Source organism: Aethina tumida, chromosome 2, assembly GCF_024364675.1.
Source record: "Aethina tumida isolate Nest 87 chromosome 2, icAetTumi1.1, whole genome shotgun sequence".
Classification (NCBI taxonomy): domain Eukaryota; kingdom Metazoa; phylum Arthropoda; class Insecta; order Coleoptera; family Nitidulidae; genus Aethina; species Aethina tumida.
In genome coordinates this window covers 22,465,839-22,479,964 of record NC_065436.1, presented here as the reverse complement: position 1 = coordinate 22,479,964, position 14,126 = coordinate 22,465,839, and the positions used below count along the sequence as shown (strand labels likewise).

Genomic DNA, 14,126 nt, shown 5'->3' with positions numbered 1-14,126 from the left:
AAGGCAATGAAATACCTGTTTGATTTACCTTCTCTTCAATCGATCCGCAGAATTATGAAATAGTTAATAAAACCATGAATGGACATGATGCAATGTTGGTTTTGGACCCGAGGCATTTTTAATGTATACCACTGATGAATCATTTGCCGGTAAAGTAATGGAATCAGCCCGTTTGTTACGGTAATGTAAACATTGAAAATGGTATCAGATCGCAAACAGAGATGGTCATACTAATAAGACAATGTATGAAATCAGAGATATTTTTGCTCTTCCGGTTTGCCGTGAATAATATGATGTTTTAAAGCTTATAATGGCAATGAAACTGTCTGAAATTACTTGAGATCGAAAGGATTAACAGCTTTACTTATGTGAAAGCCTTAAAATTGAAAATCACATAGTAAAACATGATATTTTATATTTAAATAAACTTTTCGCAATTATGTTTCTTAATTTGTATTATTCGAAAGTTTACGAGTGTATATTTAAAAAACTTTTGTGTAATTTGCATTTATGGTTGTTTAGCACTTTCACACAGCTTTAAAAAAATGGAAAAATGCTCATTCATTTAAGAGATCTCATTGGTCTTTAATTTATTTATTAACGGACCTAGTGCTATTATTTGTCTTATATTATGTATATTTTTTATCCGATTAACTACACCATAGGACAATTGTTAAAAATATCCCACAATAATTCACGTTAGTTTAAATGTTGTTCCTCATAGAGACACACATGCTCAGTTTTGTCTGTTAGCCTGATGCCCAATTCATAATCAGTAGACGTTTGAAAACTAATTTAACAAGTTTTAAACTCATTGTGGAAACTAATGCGTCATTAATTATTTTTATTTCATTAATTAGCCAGTTTATATTTATTACAGTATTTTTCAATGATATTATTTGAGATTACAGTGTTAATTATGTAAAAACCTTAAAATTCTAATCTTAATTATGTTTGTTGGATTATTTGAATGTTTACTAGTTGTATTTTGAATAATGTACACTTACTTTACCATTTGCACACAACTTCTTTTAGAAATAAGTGCTTTATGAGTTCCTTCCTATACTCTATTCAAATTTGGTACAGAATAACATAAACCAGCAAATACACTATAGTGTTATCATTTGTCTAATATTTTGACTAATTTGTTTCTTCGATTTTTTAATTAATCGAAAAAAAAACTTTAAAAATATCTCAGATTATCAGAGAAAACTGATGCATCCTGAGTGTTTCAGATATATTCTTCATTTTATTTTATTATTTAATTTGTTTAGTTGAACTGAAATCATAAGTTGATTTTTTTTGGAAAATTTGGGGTACGTATTTTCAAGGACAACAAATTTAATTCAATTTTTTCATGAAAAATTTGAAGTCAAAAAAATTGTCAATCATGTCAGTTTTATAAAAATTATTTTTTAACATGTATAAAAATTTTTATTGTTTATTTTTTATCTTTAGTCATTAAAATTAAAATAGAAATAAAGAAGTTACATTTAAAACTTATTTTATATAAATATTTTCTTTAATTATTAATTTATTATTAAATTAAAATTTAGTATTCTAAATTATATTTTCTTTAAGTAAGTTTAAGAGTGCAGATTCATCATCTTTAATTACAATTAACCACAATAATTTATTTTTACAGTGTAACATTAAAAATGTGTTTCTTAACTATTACATCATAAGAGTCAACATTTTTCCTCTTTAAATATTCATATTCCATGAAGTTTTCCTAAAACTAATTTATACAAGATTTTTAAAATAGTTAAGGATCTGAATTATCAAATTTTATTTACATTTTCTTACTTCTGAAACTTGAATATTTTATTATACAATACTCGTCCATCTCATTTGAGTTACAAAGTAATTTTGCTTTGGAGAAAGTAAATTACCATGATAATAGATGGTAGATCCTTAAAGATAAAAATGATATAAAGTATGATGCTAGGCAATTTTCTAGATTGTTTCTGAAATGAGGCAACAAATTATTGGCGTCAACCACTTTTTAGAATTATCTATCCATTCAATGTTTCAATTTTACTTTCATTGTCTTGCATTTTGCTATCACATTACTGTGTTACATAAATTTTGATTTAGGTAAATGTTTAGCACTTAAACAGTTACGGTCTTTTGTACATAACGGCAACAAGAAGTGATTAGTAAAACAACTTTTCAATAGTGAACGATTAGAAATATTCAATTCTTACATACGTAAAATGCATCTTACAAAGACTCATATTCTAAGAAAACAGCAGAGTACTAAATGTTACAATAAAAGTACATTCATAACGCATAATGTAAATATAATCTGTTTGATTTCCATAGTTGAATGTATAACGGCACCAACTGAACTTATTGGATTGAATCGATGCACGATCAAAGATCACTCCATTATTCTGTTTGTTAATTATTTATGACATTACGTAAATGAATAGAACTGTTGTGATGCCAACGAAGTGAAGCTAATTACTGATATCTAACTGTACCTCTCTTTAATTAAACTTTAGTCATATCTGTTTAATTAAAAATCGAATCGAAATTATTACAAAAAGCATCGGTTGCATCGAAATCAGTTGTCATACGTCCGTGAACCATCGGGGGCCGTGTAATTAGAACTAGGCCCATATTCGTCGCAAAACCACGTGAAGAGAAAACAATAAAAATACCTCGCGTTGCAACGCGTTGCATAATTTCGACACCGGCAATAATGACATCAGTTAATTTCGGCGAGTCCTCCAGAAGTTAAAAAGTGCGGGGTCAACGATATTGGTATTTTTTTTTTAGGCGTGAAAGTGAATGCGCCCAGCACGAGTGTTTTACTTTCATCCGATTAGCCCGAAGTGTTTCTTTCCTGTACATCATTTCTGTTCGGTCATATTTTTGCGGCGGCGTTTGTTTTCTAATAACATATTATCACTTCGAGCACAATTGTATTAGATAATAATTCTCACAGTTCGCCAAAATTACGGTCCATTACACCAGAAAACCACTGTAATTTTACGTAATTTATTCGTGATGCGGCGTACTTTTGTGTGGACGCCAAACAAAGCCATTAAAAAAAGAGCTTATCAAAATGGTCAATTTTTTTTTTGTTTCGGGTTACATGTTAAGTGGGATTGGATGTGGTAATTATAACAAATTAAAAACGGATTACGGACTAAAATTAGAGTTCACCTCAATCATAAACTGAATTTCGTCGATATTTGATAAGATCAGGGGCCGTGTTCATGTTGATTGCCCTCCACGATTAGAATAACGCCATTGTAACATTTATCGATTTGCAGTTTCGTTCATAACGTTCGTAGTTTCACCACCGCCTTTTGAATATTAAAACTGACACAATTTAAGTACAATGTACGAACTGAACTACACCTCGTCCTCCTGGCCTGTTTATCAAAATATTCTAATTAACTGATACCGAAACCATTAAGATGCCTCAACATGCACCAATTAGGAGCATTCCTCAGATATACCACAAGCGACAAATTGTTGAATATCAGAATTATAACAAAATTACGGTTTTACAAACATTTCCGTGCGGTTTTATCGGTGAGAAATACAACTGTATTGTGTTTAATTTTTATTAGACAATAGTAGTAACAGGTTAATGTTGTATGAAAACTTGATAATTATATTTAACTCGCCATGGTATTAATTAGCTCAAGCTGTAATTTATTATATAAATTATTATTAAATACTTGAAATATTTTATCATTCGGAACACTTTGTAAAATGTTAGAAGTTGGATTTAAATAAAAAAATCAATTAATAAATGTAAAATAAAGAGTTAAATAAAAATCTCTGAAAATTGGTTACTGACACAATAGATATAAAAAAAATGCAAAATATTATACTATAATTTAACTACTTTCTAGTAACACTATGTAAAAAAGAGACTCTCATGCAGTTAGACATGTGATATCACCACCAAATCTTTAAAACGTATCAGAAACAAAAAGTAAAACAAAACGATACATTCTACATTCTTATCTTGTTACTGATTTATAGACCACCAAAAATCTTCCAAACATCACTAAGGATAAAAAATCTATGTGTAAACCATGGTAACTACGCTATGAAGAAAGTTTAATTAATATCTAAATCTTGATGATACTAAAGAAATCTATACAGTATGTAGGTGACGAAATAAATACGAACATATCGTTGGCCTCTTGTGGTTGATTTTTAGACTTTTGGTGACATCATCAAATCGTTTAAATCTAAATCTGAAAAATAATCACTAAACAAAAAATCTGTGTGTGACACATGTGATAACCATGCTATGTAGAAACATATAATGAAATTAAAAGGAATGTTAATTATTAAAGCCTTAATTAATATCTAAAACCATAGAATATTAAATAAATCATTAAACAAAAACAATAATTTCTTCTTGTATTATCCAATATATGTTATAGGCGATAAAATAAATACATTATTCTCCTCTATGAAGGGCACATTGATTAAATTAAAAGGAGTATAAACTATTAAAGATTAATAAATCTCTAGATCCATAGATTATTTAATTAATCAATAATAGAGATTAATTTCTTCATTTAAGTAATAAGACAAAATATCACACATTGATTGTTTCTGGTGAGTTTTAGACGTTTATTTCTTCACCCAATATCCTTCGAATAGATCTCAGAAAACTAATTATTAAATTTAAAAAATCAGTGTGTAGATCTTTGTCCTTAGCTTATGAAGAAACGTTACTGAGACTAAAAGAAATATAAATTATAAGGGATATTATATATAAAAATTACAACCAAACAAAGTAATAAACAAAACGACACATATTGTTCGTCTCTTGTGGCAGGTTTTTAGACTTCTGAGGTAACACCAAAAATCCTGTAAAACACATCTTAGAAAAGTAATTATCAAAGAATAAAAATCTGTGTATAAACTCTCTAGGCTATAACGAAACATTAATGGAACTTGAAGGAATATATATTATTAAATCTAATATTAATAAAAAGTTTAACCAAGCAAAGACATTAATTTATACCAGTACTAACCAACATGTAAGTAATAAAACAAATTCCTACATATTGTATGGTTCTTGTGTGTTTTGATATTATCACAAAAAATCCGTCTGTGGAACTTTACGACAAGACACAAAACGAAACTAAAAGGAGTAAATTATTAATATCTAATTAATCATTATTAAAAAACGCAACCAAGCAAAGACATTAGTGATGTATTATCGTAATTATCGTATTAAATTCCATTTAATATCAGCCTTTCCACCATAGAACATCGTGTAAGTCTCTATATTTCCGAAATAATTATCAATGAATTATTCATTTTATTCGTTTGGTGACGTTCATTACATATAATTACCATTACGAATTTTATGCGACCATTATGCGCTGTTTAGACGACGACGCTGACCATTCAAGCATACATGAAATACGAAAGTGATTATAAAAGTCTAGAATACCAGTTTTCGATACAATGGAAAGTAAGTTATGTGTGGTAGGACACGACTGTGGATCGTCTAGGTGGAAAGCTCGTGTACGGGATGTTGGAGAACGCGTGATGTGCAAGGGGTCAAAGGTCCGACAATATTGGCAGACATTTATTAATAACTTGTTACTATATTGGCATGGATGTGGGATTAATAGCCTATCGCGTGTGTTCACTGGCATTTGTCCGATTTGGGTGTACCGGCAGAAAATTAAGACATAATGATGTCTATTTATGGTATAATTAAAATTGTCCTGGGTCGTTTTAATCGACAGTAAAAGTAACTATTTTACTAATTAAAAGACATCCGTTGGTGACTGGTTATATTGTTGTGTGAATTAATATTGACGAAATCAACAACATAGATACGATCAGCCATTTTTTCCCTAACCAATTTATAATTAAAATCCACATCTAATTAACAAGCTAATAATTACGCGGCGTACAACTGTTCGATAAACTCTCATAAAACAATTTCCTGAAACAATACGGTGTACGGTTAGCATTCGTGTTTTAAAAGTAACAGTGCATATTATGGCAGAATCCCAAGTGGAACAATAAGTCAGTTAGATCTGATGCGAACCTTGGCATAATAGGAAGAAGTCCACAAGTAGCGCTAATAAATTCATTAGTTACGTCACAATTGAACAATAGGGACCTTTTAGCATTTGGATTACTCGTATTACAATCGGAGATGAAATTTCATAAGGAGGTTTACTCGAAATATAATACAAATGCGCTATAACTGATATGTAGTGTGGTGAAGCAACAGAAGGAGAGAAACGCTCAAAGCAACATATTACTATAACCGGTGGTTTATTGAATTTTATTGATGGATAAAATGTAGTAGAAAACAAAAATTCGGGGCAACTGAGAAAAAGAAATTGTTCCACTTAACAATGAAGTTCATTTATTATTGACCACGGGCATTTAATGTCTATTTTCATTTCATTATCATCTAAACGTGTGATTTTCTACCGGAAAGCAATAAAACAATGTATAAATAAATTGGACAAGTGCTCTAGTTTCCTGCAGGTGAAATTTATAGTTTCTAAGAGCAAATTCTACAAATTGAAACACGATATCTACAACATCCATAAAATAATCACCTCCTGAAACGTAAATGAATATTTAAGGTAAAAAATGCACTGAATATAGGTAGAAATGTTGCAACTAAACATGTACACCATCACTTATATGGCATTGTTCACGAGATAAAACATCCAGAAATGAATATTCATAGACAACATTAATCCATCACTTTGTGAGAAACAGTGTTCCAACATGTGCAAAGTGGGCGAACAAATTTTCACTTGTTCAAATAACAAACGATAGTTTCCATACAAACACATACCAACTCTTGACGCGAGAAAATCCATTTGAACTTTCTACCAGTCTTGCAAGCATAGAGAATATAGGTTATGGATCAGAATTACTATTTAGGAGTGGTTTAAACCGTAATAAGTCGCTTAAATATTTATCAAGATCAACCGAACACCGTTCCGTCTGTGCAAACGCCAGTTCGATGAAAAATTCATGAAACATCATTACTCTGCCATGCATAAGGTTGATTTTGTTCAATTATATGCAATTATGTGTCATTAAATTTGGTAAATATATATTAGTTGTTAGTTTATACATGTATTGGCAGACGTTCTTTGTTTTGTTTACGTATACCATTTATTGTTTGTATATTTTTGTAGAACTCTTTTTGTGAAGAAGTATATTACGAATGGAAGTTTCGTGCGGTATGTTAGTATTACTGTAAGTGAGTTTACCATCAGAAAAGGGTTGTATGAAGTTGATTTAGACATTACTCGCATGCGGTGACTAAACATTTATTCCTTCACTCCTTGAGTATGACAAGGAGGGTGGAAGGTATACGTAGAGCAAGGGGGGAACCACCAAGTAATCATTGGAAAAATGTAGCGGTTGATAAACTGTTTTTTATTAATTTTGATTTTTTAATTCCCTAAGTTGATGCATTTTTGTTTAATTTATGCAAGAGATTGAATTGTTTATTAAAATTTATTTTTCTAATAATCTGTTGCAATATAATGTTTTTGATATTCTTCTATTAAATCATTTTCAAATAAAAACTCATAGTCATATTAAAGATAAATTAAAATCTTAAATTTAAATTAACCGTGATGTAGCACCGTTGTTAAATGTTGCTTAGTGTGTAGGTATACTCAATGTAATTACCAAGTTAACAATAACAATAAACACAGTATTTAAAGAGTAACAGTCGTCTTCAAGTCGCTGGTTAGCTGTCCTAGTGGGTATATGTGTTACTGTCACACGGGCATATGTGCATTATAATGAGAGAGGCACTTAAGTGTCGGATTGCTGAAATTATCCGAAGAGTACAATTGATTTATGCCTGCGTTAATACTTCTTATACCAATTATACAGAAAAGAATCTTATCTACAACAAAGAGTTTGCCCAGCAGTACACAAAATTAATAATAAATAACACAGTACTTGGACCATTAAAGGATTTCCTTAAACCCTCAAGGTCGATGGGAATTCTTTCTAACAGACACTAATTCCATAATCAAGCGAGAAAACATCATTACCGCACAAGCGTTAATATTACGGAGACTGAAATTTAAAAATCGAAAGCGAAACACCGAATTATATTCGGATTAACAGTTTAATATTCATGAAACGATTCCGAATTATAAAGGGGATTAACTCATGACAATAATTCGGTTTCAGCCAGTGAAGAAACTTAATTTGGGTCAGTTTTTTAGTCAGAGCTTTTAAAAAATATGTTCCCTTCACTTAGAATGTAATAATTAATTACACTCTGAGTTCATTTTGTATGCTTCAACGATTGCTTTATTGATTTTGTTAGTCGCAATAGTTCCTTTTGTTAACTTCAAAATGTAATAATATGTAAGTGGAATGATTAGTGATAGTTGATTAGCAAATGAAAGTAATATTCAAATTTATTTAAATACGAGACAGTAAAAGGAAATTGTAAAAAGTAAATGATTTGTTTTTGGAAGATGCAAATCAGAAAACCAGTTGGTAATCAATAAGGTGTTGTTCACCCCAGCCATCAACTCGTGATCTTCTAACGGTCAAAAATTATTTCCTGTTGATTTTTGTTAAACTAAAGTCCCTTACATAAATAATATTTCAGAAGATCAATGTATTAGCCATAATATGTTGTTTCCTTTCTGAGCCCCAGGCATAAGCTAATTTTAAAATGTGTAAAAAGAAAGTCAAGGCTACCGAACATGAAGAATGATACTATACACACAGATCTAGTTGCCTTATCAAAAATTGCTAGAAAAACATTGGAACACGGAAATGTCGTGGTCAAACGGATCATTATTATATGTTTTTACTGCGAAGCAATCAGAGGCACGCGATCATGCGAAACAATATTACACCATTTAAAAAAAAAAAATTAATGCATTACAGGAATCAGTGCACAGCAGTAATTCTGTTAATGATGGCGCTGTTATTAAAATTATGGAATTATTACGATTGAGTCTTGTTTGCGCATTCTCCGCATCGTGTTTCTTACGTCTTGGGATAATTTGGTCATCAAACCACAATTTTACAAAATTATGGGATACGAACGGAGATTCAGTGAAAGCTGACTATTTTATTGTTCAATCTTGTCAGTCTGTAGCAATGTCGAATCGATAATTTCCAAGTGGTTAATTAACCAAGCATTGCAACCAAAATCACATTGATTTTGTTATACAACGTGTTCCATAATTAGGTAGTGTCTATTAAACGGTTTAATTCCATGGTGACTGTAATTGATGACACTTGGTCATGGTGGAATATAAAAAAATGAACAGAGTTCACAACAACAAGTTGGGAATTTATTAACCTTGAGAGTAGTGCACAATCATTTATATCTAGCAATACGGGAACACCATTAACCTTATAAACTAATCAATCCAGTCGATCGTAGGAAACAAATACAGATCACGAAAAGTTGAAGACTTCAAAAGAGACACAACAGTATCGAACAAATGGACTAATGATAAACCGCAATCGAGTAATTTGTTTGATGATTCTATTGCTTGTTTAATTCAGTGATTATTGTTATTTACTTTTACGAATGTGCGAGTGAATCCAGATAATGACCTGCAACTCATGATATGCCATTTAAAACACCTGGGGTAACGGTTGTGGGGCATCAATTGCCAAGAACGAATGAGCACCGTGTAATTTACGTTATGTAAAATTCACATTATTTTTGCTCTATTAGAGTTCGTCCCACACGAACCTGAAATCATAATTCAATTATTTTCTACGGCCACTAGACTGACTGACTGATATGAATTATATTTAATCGAAGAATGGATACGGTTACGGTACCGTTCATGTCAAGGATTCGTGAACGAATCAATTGTTATTTTCTATGTAATCATCGCTTTACGGTTATGATTTTTATTTGTTTAATAATATTACCTTAAACTGTTAGTTAGTGCGATGACTTCCGCTCCGGCTTGGTGATTCATTTAGTTTGTTTGGAAGCCAAAAATGCCATTCGTCTCACTTTATTTCCATTATTGACCGTATCCCAAATTAATGAACCTCGTTAAAATGAACCATTAGTGAAATGTTGTGATCTTATTATTAGGCTACAACATCTCCAATTTTGTTGCAACTGCTGTGCCAGGACCGGATGCTTCGAAGATGCATCAGCTTAAAGCAATTCAATAGAGTCAAATCCACAAAGGAAGTAGTTAAAGGCGCGAAAAAGAACAATTGTTATTTTCTTCCACTTCCACTTGTTTTGAGTAAATATTATTATTGTGGATTATAATTCAACAGTCATAAAAGGTTACAAATAACTCGCATGATTTCAAATATTTTACTAACTAATGGCAAGTGAAAGTGACAGTTGTAATATAGAGTAGTGAAATGAATGTGTCGTATGAAATATAATAAATTAAATTTCATTAACTTTCTGAATTATCCATATAATGTTATCGAACGTTTATCAATTTCCACGTAGCAACTGGCAATATAATATCTTTAAAATGGACAGTAAAAGGAAACTTTTATGAAGGCATTCTGTCTTTTAGATTAGAGTAACTGTTGTTTTACGATAAGAAATGCATTAAAAAGCAACTTCGTTAGCTGAATCTTCATTTACGATTTTAGCGCATTCTCCCATATTCATAAATTATTATTTTATAACGATTGTGCAAGTTACAAATTTATTGGCTTCGTTTGCAGGTGTTCTAAATAACCTTAGAAATTCGTAAGCAAGTAGAGCAAATTGATTTTACTTTAATTTATAAGTCCGTCTATTCATTTAACTAAATTGGATGTAATTATTTACAAATCGCAGTTCCAGTTCCGTACTATTTATTATGTATATGGGCGATATTTGCCTATGGAGTCGTCTTTTCTGGTATTACGTGGGCTTTGTGCTTTCTAAATAATGATAATGCCACCGAGTTACATTAACCGCACTTTGGCATATGATAAACCGCTCATTATCCTTACCAATTTAATGTAGAAAAGAGTTAGAAGGACGAATATTTAGTTGTCATCTTCAGCTCACTGTCGACCATCCAGGGATATTTACAGCAAATTGGAAAAATAAGCAGAGTAAATTTGGGTCTCCTATAATCTGTCCGAAGTGAACAAAGCAACCGTTCCGTCAAATGCAACGTATTGCTTCAAAGGCGTCATACAGAACTGTTTTTTTAATTGTTTAATCACTGAAGTCGAAAAATGGGTCCTATATCCAAAACGCAAAAGGCAGTGGTTCTCTCTAAATGAATCACCACGAAGTACTGCAAAGCCGGATTTACATCTCAAAAAGGCGCTTTTTGTTGGAGTACTTGACGAATTGTTCACTTTGAAGTGCTGATTGTGAGCAATTGGATCAAAGAGTATTTGGCGATTGTATACAGAAAATTTGTCATTCTGCAACACGACAATGCAAGACCATATTGTGCAATATCATGACTGGAAAAAATTAATGAATTGTGGTTCACCCAACATACTTACCCGATGCAATATCCTCGAATTTGCATTTATTTTCCATTTTGTTTTCATTTTCTTAGTGGCAAAAAATTTGAAAATATGGATGATGTCCAAGATGCCATAAAGAGATATTTTACTCAAAAACCAAATTCAACCACGAATTTAATGTAAGAAAGCGATATTATTTTCCGGTCTTCCTAATAAGTCATCAGTTATTAAAAGAAACGTCAAGAATTCAATATTATTGGATGCACTTCCAACAAGATAGTACAATAGATAATGTGGACGTGCACTTCCACCTGGAACAGGTGTTAGAAGAAGACACGTGACAATCGATAACTTTGGTGAGTCACCTGTAGATACTCATTGGTACTTCCAATTTAAACAATAGATATGAGGGCCTAATTAAAATAAAACGAAACATACGCATATGTATTAATTCAGTACTATGCTTACCAACAAATATCAAGGCTAAACTGTTTATTATTTTATAAGCGTAAACCACAAAACCAATTTTTTTGTTTAAAAAACGGTTTTTCAAAACGTGGACCCGTAAAACAATTTTTTACAGGGGTGGAAAAGTAAACGCATCACGGTGTGGTTCCTGTGAAAGTAATGACAGGTGTTTTCTATTGTGTCGTTACGCCGCATGCGATTCTCTCTCTAGGGCCCAGTTTACATTTTTCGACGGTTCGTTATTCGTATGCATTTCCGGCGTTTCCAGTCTAACGAGACCATAACCTTTTCCACCGCGTTCGCCGTTGTTTCAGCCTGATCCGTGTGAATTCACCAATTGTTCAAATTAATTGCTCCTACCTCAGTACTTTTTATGGCGATACACAATTTTATGGTGTTTAAAAATGTGCTAATCAAGAAGTTAGTTGGAAACTGCAACGGTACTATCTCATCTCGTTGACTTGGGTAATGTCTTAACGTGAGATTGAAATAATTGACGAGTGTTTAATTTATTGGTTGACTTAATATTTATGGGACATCGATTTTATAATAACAGTTTTGGTCGATCTATAGTCATTTTGAATTTATGAGGTTTCAATCAGCAAACTTGCCAATTGTTTAATGATATAGTTGCATTTAATAGCTATCAATTATTGGAGCCCCATTGCCAACCATGTCTTTATATTTATCGGATTTCCGAGAATGTATGCATCTTTAATAATACGATTTCTATGCAGTAACTATTATTAAAAGTTTTAAGGACTAGATTAAATGTTGTTGAACTAAATTTGATGTGTTTGAAGGTACAACATTTCTTATCTATATGTATATAAATATGAATTTACTGGAAATGTTATGTTTAATAAATAAATGTACATTAAAGTCATTTTTATAATGTAAAATTATAATCATTTCTATTACAACCGTTAATTAATGTTCCCATTTTATCAGTTCTGCATACTAGTTAACCATATTCCACGGTCAATGGCAATAAATATAATCAGTTGACTTGATAAGGCCTCAATTTGAATTATGCATAGATAAAACATGAATACATTATTTGCAATGTACTGATGAAGTCTACTTTGCAGCCAGGACAAACCAAAACATTAATTCTTGAAGTCACTCACCATAGTCTCCAAAATTCTATACCACAAATACATATTTGTCAAAATTTTATTGCATATAAGCTATGCAAATGTTATTTTTGAATAGATTTAAACATGTTTATTTATCTCAATGAACTGTAATGAAATGACTACTGATAAGACTGATTAATATACATGAGCTACCATTGATAGCAACCATTGCCAAAGCTTACCTTATCTTTTAGACGTAGCAAAACATTAATCCAAACAAGAACATACTACCCCGAAAACGGCACAGATTCACCCACAGATCACTGTCACACCACCATTCACCACCGCTCGAATCGACCGGGTGACCGGACGAAGAACGAACGCGAAATGGTCCTGAATGCGGAAATTGAAGTGTCACTCGGATGGTGCACGCGAACAAGATGTAAATTGAAATTGTATCGGGTATTGTTTTATGTCTGATCGTCTCTATACGTGCTGTCAGCTGCGGCACATGTAGAAAAGATACATGGAAGATAGGACGCGGTAACTTGCCTCTCGCAACGTTTGCCGGCAACTGACACTCACCTGTTGCTCGCACGCGGTCCCCACTCAGGTGATAGATAGTATTGGTGGATAATTTTCAACTGCAGTTGATTAATTATTTGCGAAAAATTTAAAATTACTTATGAGTCATTTGTTAAAATAATTGCTTCAAATATAATCTAATTAAATTTTATGTTCTATCAGTGATGAAACAGATCTATCTACGATTAGATGCTGGGAGCAGGTCTCCATTAAAAAATGTGATGTTATCTTTAATTATCAATAAAATTACCTTTTGTCTTTTAGAAATTAGAGAATCTCACTGTTCAAATTAATAATATATTTAAGTTTGCCATTTAAATTAATAATACAATGTTGAGAAGTCGAATATTATATAAAAAAGATTTATCAACATTTTAATGAATATATAAATTATTTGGGACTCACTTATTTGCATCAAATGTTAAGTAGTAATTAATAAAATAAATTAATTTTATTTTCTATCAATCTCTTATCAATTTGATAAACATATTACTCATCATTTTTTAATATTTTTAATAGCAAATATTCTTCAACGGGGTAAAACGGTTATTATGTTTAAAT

The 14,126-nt window shown here is 31.4% G+C and overlaps 1 protein-coding gene across 1 annotated transcript in view; it reads right to left on the bottom strand.

Annotated features, from left to right (window-relative positions):
• The window catches only part of LOC109594240 (ras-GEF domain-containing family member 1B-like), a 122,303-nt gene extending 108,786 nt beyond the window's left edge, over positions 1-13,517 (bottom strand). Inside the window, exon 1 of the mRNA XM_049963230.1 lies at positions 13,223-13,517. The gene's annotated coding sequence lies outside the window, so the exon portion shown is untranslated. The remainder of the gene's footprint in view (positions 1-13,222) is intronic.
• Between the last annotated feature and the right edge of the window lie 609 nt (positions 13,518-14,126).